The sequence below is a fragment of the Mobula birostris genome, chromosome 5 (genome assembly GCF_030028105.1).
Source record: "Mobula birostris isolate sMobBir1 chromosome 5, sMobBir1.hap1, whole genome shotgun sequence".
Classification (NCBI taxonomy): Eukaryota; Metazoa; Chordata; class Chondrichthyes; order Myliobatiformes; family Myliobatidae; genus Mobula; species Mobula birostris.
In genome coordinates, this window is record NC_092374.1 from 142,407,106 (window position 1) to 142,424,595 (window position 17,490).

A 17,490-nucleotide genomic window follows, 5' to 3' on the forward strand; every position below is an offset into this window, starting at 1 on the left:
TAAATGCTCACTATGATTGTAACTAGTTATATTTCATAATGTGACATAAAATTGCTAATGACATACAAAATGTGCATCATAATCTATCCTCTACATCATTTCTGATTAAACTAAATTTCAGCACCTTTTATTCTGTTAGGTCACAGGTATCATCCAAAGTTGGCTCGTGTGCAGTGCATGATAATACACTTTTCCTTTCATTAGAAGATGTGTTTTGATTGTTTGCCATCATTAGGTAAGAATAAATTGGATTAGCATTGACTGACAGCAGACATCTTTCAGTCCTGGCAGATTATTGATGTGGCTACCAGTGACAGGAACAACGTGAGCACTTATTCTGTAAGAACATGCCTCCAGGGCATGCTACACTCAGCCAACATTTGTTTGATTTTTTTCTTTCTGGCTACAGGTTATTCCTGCTTGAAATGGAAGCAAAAATAAAAGGCTGCTACTTTGAAAAGTCAAATGAATTGTTATTGCAAACTGTCAAGTTCCTAGAATCAGAGAGATATTGAGTCAAACAGCACAGAAAGAGATTCTATGGTCATTAGATTTGTGCTGACCATGAAGCATTTTTCACACCTATCTCAACACATTTCCATTAGCCACCACCCCACCCAGCTGCTTCCAGCCTCCCAGTTCCCCTGCACATTTTCCATCAATTCTGCAGCACACCTACACATTGGGGGCAATTGACAGAGGCAATTTAACCTGCCAACCCATATGCCTATGGGCTGTGGGAGGGGGGTGGAAACCAGAAACACATGCAGTCTTGGGGTTAAATTGCAAAATCCTCACAGACAGCACTGAACATCAGAAGAGAAGCAGTGTTATGAGGTAGCAGCTCCACAAGGTGCTACTCTGCACTGGCTCCTGTGCTTTGATCAGTCAACCTTGCTTTTTATTGGCCTATGTCAACACCTTGAACATCACAGGAAAGGGAAGATCCAGTGACTGAAAATGTACTGTTTCATGATATGTACATAGAAGATCGAGGGAGATTTGATAGAGGTATACAAAATGATGAGGGATATAGATAGGGAAAATGCAAGCAGGCTTTTTTCCACTGAGGTTGGGTGGGACTACAACTCAAGGTCATGGGTTAAGGGTGAAAGATGGAAAGTTTAAGGAGAACATGAGGGGAAACTGCTTAACTCAGAGGGTTGTGAGCGCATAGAACGAGCTGCCAGTGCACATGGTGCAGGCAAGCTCAATTTTAAAGTTTAAGAGAAGTTTGGATAGTTACATCCATGGTAGGAGTATGGAGGGCTATAGTCAATGGGAGAAAGCAGTTTAGCATGGACTAGATGAGCTAAAGGGCCTGGTTCTGTGCTGCCCCATCCCCCATCAGGAAGGTCTTAAAGCTCTACGCTTCTTTTTGGATTCCAGACCTAATCAGTTCCCCTCTGCCACCACTCTGCTCCATCTAGCGAAATTAGTCCTTACTCTTAATAATTTCTCCTTTGGCTCCTCCCACTTCCTCCAAACTAAAGGTGTAGCTATGGGCACCCGTATGGGTCCTAACTATGCCTGCCTTTTTGTTGGGTTTGTGGAACAATCCATGCTCCGTGCCTATTCTTGTATCTGTCCCCCACTTTTCCTTCGCTACAACGACGACTGCATTGGCGCTGCTTCCTGCACGCATGCAGAACTCGTTGACTTTATTAACTTTGCCTCCAACTTTCACCCTGCCCTCAAGTTTACCTGGTCCATTTCCGACACCTCCCTCCCCTTTCTAGATCTTTCTGTCTCTGTCTCTGGAGACAGCTTATCCACTGATGTCTACTATAAGCCTACTGACTGTCACAGCTATCTGGACTATTCCTCTTCTCACTCTGTCTCTTGCAAAAACGCCATCCCCTTCTCGCAATTCCTCCGTCTCCGCCGCATCTGCTCTCAGGATGAGGCTTTTCATTCTAGGACGAGGGAGATGTCTTCCTTTTTTAAAGAAAGGGGCTTCCCTTCCTCCACTATCAACTCTGCTCTTAAACGCATCTCCCCCATTTCACGTACATCTGCTCTCACTCCATCCTCCCACCACCCCACTAGGAATAGGGTTTCCCTGGTCCTCACCTACCACCCCACCAGCCTCCGGGTCCAACATATTATTCTCCGTAACTTCCGCCACCTCCAACGGGATCCCACCACTAAGCACATCTTTCCCTCCCCCCCTCTCTCTGCATTCCGCAGGGATCGCTCCCTACACAACTCCCTTGTCCATTCGTCCCCCCCATCCCTCCCCACTGATCTCCCTCCTGGCACTTATCCGTGTAAGCGGAACAAGTGCTACACATGCCCTTACACTTCCTCCCTTACCACCATTCAGGGCCCCAAACAGTCCTTCCAGGTGAGGCAACACTCCACCTGTGAGTCGACTGGGATGATATACTGCGTCCGGTGCTCCCGATGTGGCCTTTTATATATTGGCGAGACCCGACGCAGACTGGGAGACCGCTTTGCTGAACATCTACGCTCTGTCCGCCAGAGAAAGCAGGATCTCCCAGTGGCCACACATTTTAATTCCACATCCCATTCCCATTCTGACATGTCCATCCACGGCCTCCTCTACTGTAAAGATGAAGCCACACTCAAGTTGGAGGAACAACACCTTATATTCCGTCTGGGTAGCCTCCAACCTGATGGCATGAACATCGACTTCTCTAACTTCCGTTAAGGCCCCACCTCCCCCTCGTATCCCATCTGTTACTCATTTTTATGCACACATTCTTTCTCTCACTCTCCTTTTTCTCCCTCTGTCCCTCTGAATATACCTTTTGCCCATCCTCTGGGTCCCCCCCCCCTTGTCTTTCTTCCCGGACCTCCTGTCCCATGATCCTCTCGTATCCCCTTTTGCCAATCACCTGTCCAGCTCTTGGCTCCATCCCTCCCCCTCCTGTCTTCTCCTATCATTTTGGATCTCCCCCTCCCCCTCCAACTTTCAAATCCCTTACTCACTCTTCCTTCAGTTAGTCCTGACGAAGGGTCTCGGCCTGAAACGTCGACTGCACCTCTTCCTACAGATGCTGCCTGGCCTGCTGCGTTCACCAGCAACTTTGATGTGTGTTGGTTCTGTGCTGTACTTTTCTATAACTCTGACATAACTGTAGAAGGAAATCTAGCCATGGGGGCAATTCTGTCATTCATTGAGTAAACTCAGAGACAAAAGAAAAATGAGTAGAGATAACAAAATTTATTTTCAGTTGTTGTTGCAAAATAACTTGCAATAAGCCAAAATTCAGAGAGAGGAAAAAAGACTGAGATTTGTTTATTTGATGCCTACAGCATTCTGAGATACCTATTTAAAATAATTAAATGGAAAGCATATGGTATTCAACAGCCAATATCGGAGCTAAGTAGATAATCTGGATTCCCTGTTATTTTAATTATCACTAATTGGTTAAAACTAAGTTAATTTTGGAAATGTAATCTCTATAATTCTAAGGTATTTTCCCTTCCCCCTCATATCACTACAGAAAAGCAACAATTGAAATTTATGTGTTCTCTTACTTATGTTCATGATATCTTAAATTGTTCCATATTAGTTTTCTTTCAGAAAATTTGAAACCTGTGCCACTGTAAGTTAAAATGCAGTATTAATTGGTTTCTGTAGTGTTGCCCAGGAACGACTGTTAACCAAGGCTTCTGGGTATGGATGTTTGACAATGCATTCAGGCTGAAGAGCCTTCAAGGTGGCCAAGCATTTGATTTCAGCTGAAACATCACTTAGCTCAGGGGTCCCCAACCTTTTTTGCACTGCGGACCTTGTCACGAAGTGGAGAGAGTGCAAAATTTCAAGTTCCTGAGTGTCAATATCACTGAAGACCTAACCTAGACGCAGCACAGTGATGCAGCTGTAAAGAAAACGAGACAGCAGCTCTATTTCATTAGGAGTTTGAGATTTGGTTTGTCAATTGAAACACTTGGAAACTTCTACGAATGTACCATGGACAGCATTCTGACTGGCTGCATCACCATCTGATATGAGGGAAGGAAGGCTACCGTACAAGATGAAAGTAAGTTGCAGGAACTTGTAAAATTATTCATCTTCATCATGGGTACTAGCCTCCGTAGTATCCAAGACATCTTCAAGGAGCAGTGCCTCAGGAAGGTGACGTCCATCATTAAGGATCCCCACCACCCAGGACATGCCCTCTTCACATTGTCACTCTCAGGCAGGAGGAACAGAAGCCTGAAGGCACACACCCAGTGACTTAGGAGCAGCTTCTTCCCTTCTGCCATCTGATTTCTAAATAGACATTGAACACATGAACATTTATATTGCACTATTTAATTATTATATATATTTATATAATATACATATATTATTTATATTATATAAATATACAATTTCATGACATATGCCAGTGATAATTGGCAGCACAGTGGCTCAGCTAATAGTGCTGTTGCCTTATCTGGGTTTGAGTCAGGCTTCAGGTGCTGTCTCCCACGTCTCAAAGATGAGTGGGTTAACAGACCTAATGTAAATTGCTCTTAGCGCATGGCTGAATGTTAAATCCAGAGATGACAATGTGGGGTGAATAAAAAATGGCATTAATGTAAAGTGGGTAATTGATTGAAAGGTCTATGTCCATTCTGTAGGGCTCCATGACTGTAACGTGGAGGCAGGCTCACAGTTTGGTGAGTGAGACAAAAAACACTGACCATGAATAAGCATATTAATCATTTACTTACAAACTTATTTTGCACTATTTGCAACCAAACATTTACACTCCTGCAAGTTACACAAATTACAATAGGTAAATATTCAACAAACAGATACTTAGTTAAAAGTGCACATGTAGCATACCTTCTCAATGCTTCTGTGAGACATGCCCTCGGGACAAAGGGAAAAAGCGAAAGCCTCCCGCACTTGCTACCCTTTATACCCAAGGTGTTTGGAACCGGACAGCAGGTGCCATGGTGGACAAACCAACCAATGGGAAGAGTGGCTGCAGTTTTTAAACTGACCAATCAACGACTGACATGGCAGGAGTGGTTTTTGACTGGCAAATAAGCCACACCGCCACACCATAATGACTGGGTGCATACTGATCACACTGAGTTTGAGGCAGCACAGTGTATACACACACAGGCTCACGGCGACTTACCAGAAACCAGGCAGGACAAGAGACTACAAATGCTGGAGCAGCAACCTGTTGGTGGAACTCAGCAACTTGAGCTGCGTCTATGGGGAGTAAGGAATTGTTGATGTTTATGGTCAAAATCCTGCATGAGATCTCAAAATCCATGGATGCTTAACTACAAAGTTTCTCCAGTGGATTGTTTGTTACTCAGAGAACAGACCATTTAAAGATAGGGGAGGGAAGAACAACTACTGCAATTTCTTCCAGGGTACATTTGCCAGAAAATATAGTGAGCAGTAGCTAGTTATATAAACAGGTACATTAAATCTAGTTGAATCATAGCCAGGTTTGATTTACAGTGTACTTACTCAATCATTTTCCAATGCCTGGTTCTAGTGTTGTCAGTCTAAGTATTTTAATTCATTCACCGAATGCCATTGTTGCAGGTCACGGTCGTTGTTTACTGCACAATCCCTAATTACCCTTCTGTGATGATGAGCAATCTGCTACAGTTTGATAGCCCATGCTAGAGAGGGAAAAAAAAACTCAATTAGGTTGCATTGGGTTTGGAGTCACATCTTGGCAGACTAAGACATAATGAAAAATGTTCCTGTCTTCCTTGGTGAATCAGATAATATTTTAGCTTTGATCCTTTTATTACTGGGATTAGCATTATTATTTGATTATTTTTATTTAAATTCACCTATTCCCACTGTAAACTAATAAATCCACAACTCTAGTACAAATTTCATTTACACTGACATTTTGCTGCAGTTTTCAGGCTATATCGCTAACTACTGACCCAGAGATGAGGGTTCAGCCACTCAACTGAGCACTTTCTATCACTAAGATCAGAACATTTACAATCTTGTGCCCTCATGGGAGAATATATTGACAAAACTGGCTTTCAAATGGGGACAAACTGATTTCACAGGTCAAAGTTCTTTATGTTCCATGATTTATACATTAGATCATGGAACAATTTGCTTCTGTGCGCTATTCAATTACATTTTAATGAATACATAAACTGCAAAGGAAATTCACAGATTTATTGCAAGTTCCATGAAGTATCTTGATTTCCCTTTGGATCCACTATTCAGCAAAGCATGAAAGAGACAAACTTGCACAACAGATTCCAAGGGCATCTAACCTAAATCACTCTAGATTAGGTGGCCTTTTTGCAACTTTTCTTTTATTTCCATTAATCAGTAATCAGTAGCAAAATTGTGTACTAAATCCAGACATGTCTGAATATTTTGTCCATTCACCACTAACCATGATACTTTCTGATCTACACTGGCAACTAGTTAAACATTTTAATATTAAAATCTCTTCAATGTTTGAACTCTTTTCTTTCATCCAATCCCTTCCAGCCCTACAACCTTCTAACGTCAATGTTGGAGTGGCACTGTAGTATAGTGGTTAGCACAATGCTTTACAGTACCAGCAACCTGCGTTCAATGCCTGCCGCTGTCTATAAGGAGTTGTATATTCTACCCATTACTGCATGGGTTTCCTTCCAATGATCCGGTTTCCTCTCACGGTCCAAAGATGTACCGGTTGGTAGGTTAAGTAGCTTATTGTAAATTGTCCCAAGATTAGGCTAGGGTTAAACTGGGGAATTGCTGGGCAGAACACAACCACCTACTGGTTTCCCCTGTTTCACATACCATCCTGACTTGGAAATACATTGCTAGCTCTTCATTGTCATTGAATTGAAATCTTATGGAAGTATCTTCACCATGAGTCCTGCAGAGGTTCAAGAGGATCAACACCTTCTCAAGAATACAGATAGACAATAAATGCTATCCTTATCTGAAAAAGTGAGTGAAGAAAGAAACTGCAGTTACTCATATTTGCACTGTCATTCCAATGGTTCAATGATCCGATTTAATATCAGAGGAAGTATACAGTATAGAACCTGAAATTCTTACTGTTCACAGATATCCACAAAATAGGAAAGCCCCAAAGCCCCCTACCCCTCTCACGCACAAGCAGCGTCAGAAGCATTGAACCTCTCCCTCCCTCTACCCGCACCAGCAAAAGCACTGAATGTTACAGTCCCTCCCAACACTTTGGTATCTCAGACAGACTCTCTCTCACTGGCGGGGAGAAAGATCACTCCTGCAGCAACGAGTGTAAGATTCCAGCAGCTTGCTGTTTCGACATTACAATCTCCTACTTCGTTTCTCCGAGTCCCTCGACTCAAGGACCAACAGGCTCTCCCTCAAAAAAAAAGAGAGAGAGAGAGAGAGAGAGAGAGAGAGAGAGAGAGAGAGAGAGAATGAATGAGAATTGCTCGAGTGCGAGGGCCATTTTACGACAGCAGAAAACACCCCCTGCTGTCTCGAAGTTTCAGTCTCCCGTGAAGCTTTAGTCAGCGACACTGTTAAGGAACTGGGTCACCCACTGGCCGCAACCTAGAGGGGCATATTTTCCAGGCCGCACCTGGAGATATCAAAGCGCCAAGTGACACGGCGAGTACGAGAACCCGCCACCCATAGAGAACTATAGTCTGAGCCACAGCTGTAGATCACAGACCCCAGCAGGACCCCTGCTATCTTGAAAGAAAAGAAAGACATAAGAAAAAGAAGAAAAAGCAGTTTCGCAGACAAACTGGAAGAAGGTGCTTAGGTCTACAAAAACTTCTGGAACCATCTTTTCTAGCTTCTCTGACTCCCATTTGAATATCATTATGACAAATGTAGTATTCAGTTCCTTTTTTTCTCTTTCAAAGCAAAATTAAATGACAATACTTTTCATAAGGTGATGACTCTCAGCATTTCCGCTCTCAATTACTGCATTGCTTTCAACCATGCAGTGACTTTAACAGCATTTCTTCAACTTGGGAAACATGGGACATAATGAATAGATTAAAAAAGGCTGACATTTGCAATGTCGCCACTGCAAAATAATCACCCTCTTGGAAGAGAGCTATTAGAAATATAACAATTGTGTAATTATAAACATGAGCAAGTCTGCAGATGCTGGCAATCCAAAGCAACACACACACAAATGCTGGAGGAACTCAGCATGTCAGGCAGCATCTATGGAAAAGAATAAACAGTCGATCTTTCGGGCCAAGTCCCTTCTTTAGGATTGAAACGGAAGGGGGAAGACACCAGAATAACAACGTGGGGTGGGGGGTGGGGAGCGAGGAGGAGAAAGAGGCTAGCTGGAAGATGATAGGTGAAGCCAGGTGGGTGGGAAAGGTAAAGGGCTGGAGAAGAAGGAATCTGAAAGGAGAGGAGAGTAGACTGTAGGAGAAAGGGAAGAAGAGAACCCGGGAGAAGTGATAGGCAGGTGGGAAGTGGTAAAAGGTCGGTATAGGGAACAGAGGAAGTGGTGGCAGAGGGAGTTTTTTGCACCAGGAGAAGAAATCGATATTCATGCCATCAGATTGGAGTGTTATTGATTGCCATTAAGCTGCTCAATGCTATTTCAGCAGATTTCTGGAATAATCTGTAAATACTGTGATCCTTTACAATTGAAGATAGCATCATGCCTGAGCCTATTCCTCAACCACTGCACACAAGCTTCATTCACTAATACAAATCACAGGTAATGACTAGTTCTTTTGATTTTCTGTTCAGTATTTCACCACATAAGGCACGCACAACTGGAGCAAGAATAAGGTATGGCCAATAGAGACTGCTTCACAATTCAGGAAGATCTGGGTTGATTTGAACATGATCTCGGATCACCTGTTCTATTTGTTCCTCATAATGCTTGAATCTCCGATAGATTTTGTCTTTGCTTGAATATAGTGATGACTCAGCCTCCACACTCCCTGGGGTGAAGAATTCCAAAAATTCAACCAATGACTCTGTAAGAGGTGAAATCCTCACATTGCTGTCTTAAATGGGTGACCCCTTATTTTTAAACAGTGGTGTCACCAATGGACAATTTCTCTCAGCATCTACTTCAACAAGTACCTTTAAAATTGTATATAGTTCAATAAGATCAGCTCTTATTCTTCTAAGCTCCAAGTATTAAGTATAATCTACACAAACATTGTACTAAAGACAACTCATTCATGTCTAATTTCAATTGCCTCCAATACAAAGAAATCACTCCTTAAATAAGGAGCCAACTGTAATGTACCAACAACTGTATTCAGTCCTTCCAGATTTCCTTTGATGGTCAGCTGCATGGAAAGTGATATACTCAATATAATTACTAAGTAATATAATTAAGGCACGTGTAAATAAGGTGGAAAGAGTACTGAGAAAAAATACAAAGATGTTGCCAAGTCTGGTGGACCTGAGTTATAAGGGTTAATTTAGAAGATTGAGGGGTGATTTGATCGAGGTATATACAATTATGAGGGTATAGATAGGGTAAATGCAAGCAGTCTTTTTCCACTGGGGTTGGGTGGGACTATAACTGGGGCTCATGGGTTAAGGGTGAAACATGAAAAGATCAAGAGGAACATGAGGGGAAACGTCTTCACTCAGAGGGTTGTGAAAGTGTGGAATGAGCTGGGAAGAGAAGTTTGGATAGGTACGTAGATGGTAGGGGTAAGGAGGGCTGTGGTCCTGGTATAGGTTGATTTGAGTAGGCAGCTTAAATGGTTCAGTACAGATTAGTATGGGCCAAAGGACCTGCCTCTATTCTGTACATTCCTATAACTCTGTGACTCTGTTCTGAGGGCCACTAACAGTTCTGCTTCAATGTCTCAATCTAATGTAGATGGCTTCATTGCGAGGACTTTTCACCAGTATAAACTTATTTCTAAACTTAGGTATTGCAAAGAATCATATATAAGAATGATTTGTCACTGAATAACATTGACTGTAGAAGCCATAGTTATATACTGTTCAACAAGCTGCTTTACTTTCTGTACAGCTGCATCTTGTATTCTGTCCAATGTCTTAGATTGCATGTCGTCCAGGCATGCTAAGTTTCCAATATTTCATTGTGACTGAGATTAAACTATGACAATAATGTTTCTTTTTTCCTTAGGATTGCATAGGGTCAAGTGCAATTAACAAGATTCCTCTTTCTATGCTTTGCACAAAGGAAAAATCATTGAAAAGGTTTAAACTAAATATCCAGTATACAGGTTTCCCCCGCCATCCGAAGGTACAGCGGTCCTATGAAATGGTTCGTAAGCCGAAATGTCGTAAAGCAAAGAAGCAGTTACCATTTATTTATATGGGAAAATTTTGTGAGCGTTCGCAGACCCAAAAATAACCTACCAAATCATGCCAAACACATAAAACCTAAAATAACAGTAACACATAGTAAAAGCAGGAACGATATGATAAATACACAGCCTATATAAAGTAGAAATACTTTTCTACAATTATTACTGCACTGTTCTCCGTAGCGAAAATCGCACGCAAGCGCAGTCGGCAGAAAATCTCACGCAAGCACTCTCGGCAGAAACACACGCAAGCGCTCTCCAGTAACCTTTAAGCTATGAAGCTGCCAAATCATACCAAATAACACGTAAAAATACAGTCTATATAAAGTAGAAATAATGTATGTACAGTGTAGTATCACTTACCGGAATCGGGAAGACAGCTTGCCGAGCACACTGATGGTGTGTTAGACTTGTCGGAGTTTGGGTGGTGCAGTGGACCCCACCCTCTGGGCCACTGTGCGTTACATTGCCGCGAAGAACGCAGGGGTCCAGCGGTAGCCAGGAGGTACACAGCTCATCTTTAAGAAAAAAGTCGAAACAAACATGCTAATTAATTAGGTGCCGCCCGTAATTGTCGGCCCAGATCAGTGCCGATTTCATCGTCTCTGATCTGGGCCGACAATTAGGTGTCGGCGGCACCTAATTAATTAGCATGCTTATTTCGGCTTTTTTCTTAAAGATGTGCTGTGTGCCTCCCGGCTACCTTTGCATTCTCCGCGAATCGGTATCTGTCCGTGGCCTGGGGGTTGGGGTGGTGGGACACTGGGGTGTCATCTCGTCGCCTGTTTCCACTAGAGCTGGCAGCTCATCTTCTTCTATCTCTGCCCGCCTCGATATCGAAGGTCGAGGTTCGTCGTCTGCTGTGGCTGATGCGGAAGGCTTGCTTGACTGCTGAGCCTCACACCTTTTTCTATCACACAGTTCTTTAATAAGTTCTCAAACCATCCTGCAAATATCCCCTAAACCGACGTACCCTTTCAAAATTAAAGTTGTACTTTATCATTACTCATTCGGTTTCCATTGTTATCCTTTTTTTCTTCCAATTGCATCAGCTCTTCATCTGTCAGTTCTTGGTCATGGGATGGGATGCAAAAACCTCTTCAACATCATGTTCGTCAGCTTCCACAAGCCAAACTGACGTTGTCCTTACTTCTGAAGTTCTGAATCCAGGGGAGAGCGGCTGCTCGGGGCGCATTGCCTTTTATCGCGCACTGAATTTTTTTTTCGTAACAGTGTAAACACCTTCTAAAAGCGAAAACAGGGTACTAATGTTGGTCTTTCGTAACAGTGAGGTTTCGTAAGCGAACGTTCGAAAAACGGGGGACACCCTCTCTTCAAATGCTGCTTGACCTGCTGAGTTCCTCCAGCACTTGGTGTGTGTTGCTCTGGATTTCCAGCGTCTGCAGAATCTCTTGTGCTCTTCCGTGCAGAGGATTGAAGATCCCACTTTGGTTTCATCAGCCACCTCCGAACCCACAGAACTGTGTGGAAGGCAGCTGTCTCCTTTCCCCAGGGACCACCGGGGAATTGTTCTGTTTTTATTTTCCTTTAAAACAACGCATCATAAATATATTGTCATGTATTTGCCAGAACAATTTTGACAACTAAGTTTAGTGAACCTTGGGTGAAGGATCATCATCTGTTTTAGCCTCAAGAACAGCGTCAAGAAGACAAAGATCACAAGTTCTATCTCAGATCACACTACAGCACCCCCTGCTGGATAATCCTAAAGTAACTACAATCTGCCCTGCCTGTCAATTCAGTCATGCTTTGCTGCAAATATTGCTATAAGGGGGAGGAAGTGGGATGAAGCTAGCAATAACAATTGGGCTCATCATCTTTCTTAACTGGTCATAAACCACAAAGCTCTGCAGAGCACTGGATATTGCAATGCAGATACTTTTAATCATCCAAGATAAATAAAAATACACAACCAGGACCTTGATTTCTATGTTCTATTTCATGAATACATTTTCATGTTTCACACGTTTCCCTTCTTAATACAAATTATACTGTGAGACTCTTTGATTCGAGTAGTTTTATTTTCAGAGCAGAGGTTGTGATCCTTGGGTGAGTTGTAGGATGTAAATTATGGATTATTAAAATTAATTCTACATATAGCTCAAACCAACACACAAAAGCCAGAGAGTGTCTAACTGCTTTGCACCATATGAGTTGTAGTTATTATAAATTAGTACCTTCAATGATTTCAAAAATGATCAAAGCTTGTTAGTATCATTTCTTTCAAAGGAAATAGTTGCAGGTAGTTCTGACTTTGCAAATGCTTTGATTGCATTTATAGATAAAATTTTTACTGGGTTACATAGGTGAACTATTTGGATGAAATCGGTCACCTGAAGAAAGCTTTGGAAATTACTGTAATGCCATAGAAAACTTTCGTTCAGCCTTCCAACATAAGCAAATCAGGACCCGAGTTTGCATTTGGAAAGTTCAAAGTTCCCCAAAGATAAAATTAAAATTTATTATAAGAGTACATATATGTCACCACATACAACTCTGAGATTCTTTTTCTGTGGCCATACTTAGAAAGTTTATATAACCCTCTCCCAGTGTAGAGTGCTCTCCTGCTTCAAGTTATCCACCATTGTCCCTGCAACAAAAAAGACCAAGGTTATATGCCAGAATGACTGGCGTTCTATCACACTCACCTCAATAATAAGCAAATGCTTTGAGAGGCTGGTCAAGGATTACATCCGCAGCTTGCTACAATACAAACTGGACCCTCTACAATTTGCGTACCACACAAACCGATGGACAGATGATGCAATAGAGAAGGATGCTTATGTGAGAATGCTGTTCTTGGACTACAGTTCAGCATTCAACACCATAGTTCCATCCAGGCTTGACAACAAGCTCAGAGACCTCGGCCTTGACCCTGCCTTGTGCAGCTGGACCCTGGACTTCCTGTCAGATCGCCAGCAGGTTGTATGGGAACTGTACTTCCCTCAATGGCAGGACTCTGCAGAGAGTGGTGCGGACAGCCCAGCGCATCTGTAGTTGTGAACTTCCCGTGATTCAGGACACTTACAAGGACAGGTGTATAAAAAGGAACCACAGCATCATTGGGAACCCAAGTCATCCCAGCCACAGTCTATTCCAGCTGCTACCATCTGGGAAGTGGTACCACAGCAGAAAAGCCAGGACCAACAGGCTCTGGGACAGCTTCTTCCACTAGGTCATCAGACTGATGAACCCACACTGATTTGAGTGTACTCTATATTACATTGACTGCTCTATTTATTATAAATTATTATAAATTACTACGATTGCACATTGTGATGGAGACGTAAAGATTTTCACTCCTCATGTATGTGAAGGATGTAAGAAATAAAGTCAATTCAATAACATTAACTGTAAACAATAAACAAACTGTGCAAATGCAGATCTAAATAAATACCAATAAATAATGAGTATGAAAAAATACAATATAACAAAGTCCTTAATTGAGTATTGCTATCCCCTTTTCTTTAAGAGTCTGATGGTTGAAGGGTAGTAATTGTTCTTGAACCTGGTGATGCAAGTCCTGAGGCACCTGTACCTTCTATTTGATGGCAACAGCGAGGAAAGAGCATGGCTTGGGCGGTGAAAATCTTCGATGATGGTTGCTGCTTTTCTACGGCAACATTTCATGTAGATGTGTTCAATGGTTAGGAAGGTTTTACCTGTGACGCACTGGGCCAAATCCGCTACCTTTTTTTTTCCCCATCAGTTCCCTTCCGAAATGTAGTTATACACAACTGCAGCATGAACCAGGATCTTTAGTAATTCTTTTCCAGGTTTATATGCAGCTAACTTAATCTTTAAAGGAAACATCATCTATATTGCAAGCTTCCTGCTTCGGGAACAGTGATTAAAATTGCAGTGTGCACAATGCAGCCATAATTGACCCTCCTCCCACATATCCCTCAGTTACCCTCAATCTCTCACAAGTATAGTTTATGTCAGTAAACCTTTTCATTCCTTTCTCTGGGATTGATGATCATAGGTTTCTGATACATTCTTCATTTTACAAGGAATCGTTACAATGAAAAAGAACATATTTCAGACTTAAACATTATTAGCAAGTGTAAGACTTGCTTTTAGATTCGTAATCTGAGGTATTCTTAAAACATTATTGAATACTTGCACATTTCAAGATTTGGGACATAAATAATCCCAAAAACATTTTGTTTTATCAACATAGTGTTTTCATTTGTGCATTTCAGACAAAGCAATTTTTCTTCCAGCTCCCTTACCTAATTGAATCATCCTCATGACAGGGAATTAGTGACTGTTATTAACCCAAGGAAGTCCTCCTTCTGAACAAGAGGGGGCTGGAAAGGTATCACACATATAAGGTTAGCAGATGCCTGACGTGGTCATACACACAGAACCATATCTTAAGAGATAATGCACCAGAAATTACTTCTACGTTAATTTGAGTCTATCCAATCTGAGCAGAAGTTCCGAATTACCTGAAGTTGATGTACACAAATGGAAAGGAGGTCAAGGAAGTTTGTCAGCATTGATTCTAGGACAATGGAGTCTCATAGAATCAGATCAAAGATCATGAAAAGTATCCCCCTGACTTTCACCTGCTGAAATCTGCAGCGTTTTCATCACCACTTCATGTGGTTGAATACCACTTAGAAAAAACACTGCAAGGAGCAAGGCTCTATAATCTATTGTGGATGTGAGTGTTCACTGTCTATCAGCAAAGGTGGATCAGTAATACTACCATAACCTTGGTCCATAGCAGGAACTGAGCAAACCTACTTAATATAAATTTACTTAAACTTATCTTTACTGGACTAATTATTACAGGAACATCTGTCCATAACAACATTGATAGATGTGAAAGCAAACAGTGCTTGTGGAAAGAAGTTGTGATTTCACAGCAACAATATTGTCCTTCGTGTTATATATAACAACTGTGCTAAATTGAATACTCACAAATCAAATCAGGCAGCTCAGAACTGGGGAACAATAAATCACTGTGAACCATCACAAACAACAGAAATGTACACCCTAAATCTTGCACTTTGCCATGACAATGAGGGCAGAAAAAAACATTAATGCAATGAGGTGGACAAAGTGCATGCCAGGAGAAATGTCAGACCTATATAAGAATGATGAGAAGCCCCCCCCCCCCCCGAGAAACTGTAACACCATGCATACTAAACCACAAACGCAATTCACAATGGATAGAGATGACAGATGCTATACCTGCGAACCACAATAAAACTCTGCCGTGCTGCCACGTTTAGTCTGAATAGTGAAGGGCAATTAAACAGCCAACAGTACGAAGAACCATCCTGATTGGTCCAGGCCTAGGGTGTGAATTCAAATGACGAGCCTGTGCCATTCAGAGCTTTATTTAGTAGAGCTATGGATTAGATGGACACCGCAATTCCCACCATAACAAACTCCAGTCAATTTGAATCATTCTGTATGATATCGGGAAATGGCTAGGGACTTTGGATACAGCAAAGGACATGCGAATAGCCAACATCTTGATTGCAGTGCTGAATGCTTCTACTCCAGAATGAGGTGCTTCTTTAGTTGTATAGGTACATATAAGACATTGGCATCTACTTGACATTGTGGAAAATTATCCACCTGTGTCTGTCTCCAAAAGCAAGGTAAGTCCACTCTATTTGATTACCACCCAATAACTTTACTTTCAATCATCAACAAAGTGGTGCAAAGAGCAACCAATAATATTAAGACACTAATTGTCAATTAAGTGCTTACTGATGCCTGGATTCAGTTCCTCAGAACCAGCTCATTTCAGATCTCACCAGTGTCTTGGTGCCAAAGAGCTGAATATTAGACCCGAGGTGCAAAATACATTTACAGATGTGCACATATAAACTCACAAACTTAATAAAGTTACTAAATAACCAATACCCAAACAATTGTGCAAAATACATTTACAGATGTGCACATGTAAACTCACAAACGGCAAAAGCACTCGGCGTGGTTACACAAAACGGCGGTGGCTTCGCTCACACACACACTTTAATATACTCGGCAAACCACTAATCTTAACGTAGTCAAAGCGTTACATAAACACTCTCTTGACTCTTTAAACATAGTAAAAAATTATCATAACCCCTTTAACAGGGTAAATTACCGACAACATACTTGAAACACAGGGAGAATTAATCACAACAGTGATGGGTGTTTCCTCATTCAGTGTCTTTACTGAAATGAGGAAAAAACGCGCTTTCTCCTGGGTATGTGGGTGGAGACAAAAGCAATAGAATTCAGGCCAGCAGATCAAGCCTACTCTGTAGGTCACTGATAATATGATTAGAGCTTAACTTTTAACAATAAAGAATGAACTAAACAATGAAATGAATTAAATACCTTTTAGCATTTTAGCCCCTTTTAACATATGTTTTTACTGTTTTTAAACAATTTTTAAACACCTTATAAATTGTTGCTCAAAAACCGTATGATCTTTTTTTAATCTTATCACGGCCTTGATTTTACTGCCTTTTTAAATTTAACAGTTCTTTAGTGTATTATCCTTTAACTTGAGACACAAACTCCTTACAGATGGCGCTCTGTCTGAACTCCGAACTTAGAACTCCGAACTCTGAGCTTCAGTAGCACAGAGTAAACTGTACTATAATATTTGTGTTATTATTACTTTGTGTCTGTATGTGCTATCCTAACTCTACGTTCTTTGTGATGTGTGTGACTCTAGGTATTGTTCTGCATCTAGGCCCCAGAGAAAAGCTTTAACACGAGGAATTCTGCAGATGCTGGAAATTCAAGCAACACACATCAAAGTTGCTGGTGAACGCAGCAGGCCAGGCAGCATCTCTAGGAAGAGGTACAGTCGATGTTTCGGGCCGAGACTAACTGAAGTAATTAAGAGATACTTACTAGCTCTTCCTTCAGTTAGTCCCGACGAAGGGTCTTGGCCCGAATTGTCGACTGTACCTCTTCCTAGAGATGCTGCCTGGCCTGCTGTGTTCACCAGCAACTTTGATGTGTGTTCCCAGAGAAAAGCTGTTTTGTTTTGCTGTATACATGTATATGAATGACCTTGAAGCAAGTGCTACACAGCGTTGAGGTGGAACAGTGTGACATGAAAATGGAACTTGTTTTTGGGAGCTTCCCTCCTGCAGCATCTTTTTAGAATTATTGATTTGCATTTGTAGTACATCTGAATAAATTGATTACTGCATGGTTTGCAGTCCAAAGCCAGTTTCTCTAATGGTATGAAATTTGGACCTAATTGTA

At 41.7% G+C, this 17,490-nt stretch overlaps 1 long non-coding RNA gene across 2 annotated transcripts in view; it reads right to left on the reverse strand.

Annotated features, from left to right (window-relative positions):
• Positions 1-16,437, reverse strand: part of LOC140197337 (uncharacterized) — a 43,850-nt gene extending 27,413 nt beyond the window's left edge. The window contains exons 1-4 of one of the 2 annotated variants that reach the window (XR_011885917.1): positions 16,381-16,437; positions 14,490-14,567; positions 12,747-12,844; positions 5,453-5,610 (exon numbers count right to left, since the gene is read on the reverse strand). This is a non-coding gene — a long non-coding RNA (uncharacterized lncRNA). The remainder of the gene's footprint in view (positions 1-5,452; positions 5,611-12,746; positions 12,845-14,489; positions 14,568-16,380) is intronic. The other variant, XR_011885918.1, reaches the window with a different exon arrangement.
• Positions 16,438-17,490: the final 1,053 nt, after the last annotated feature.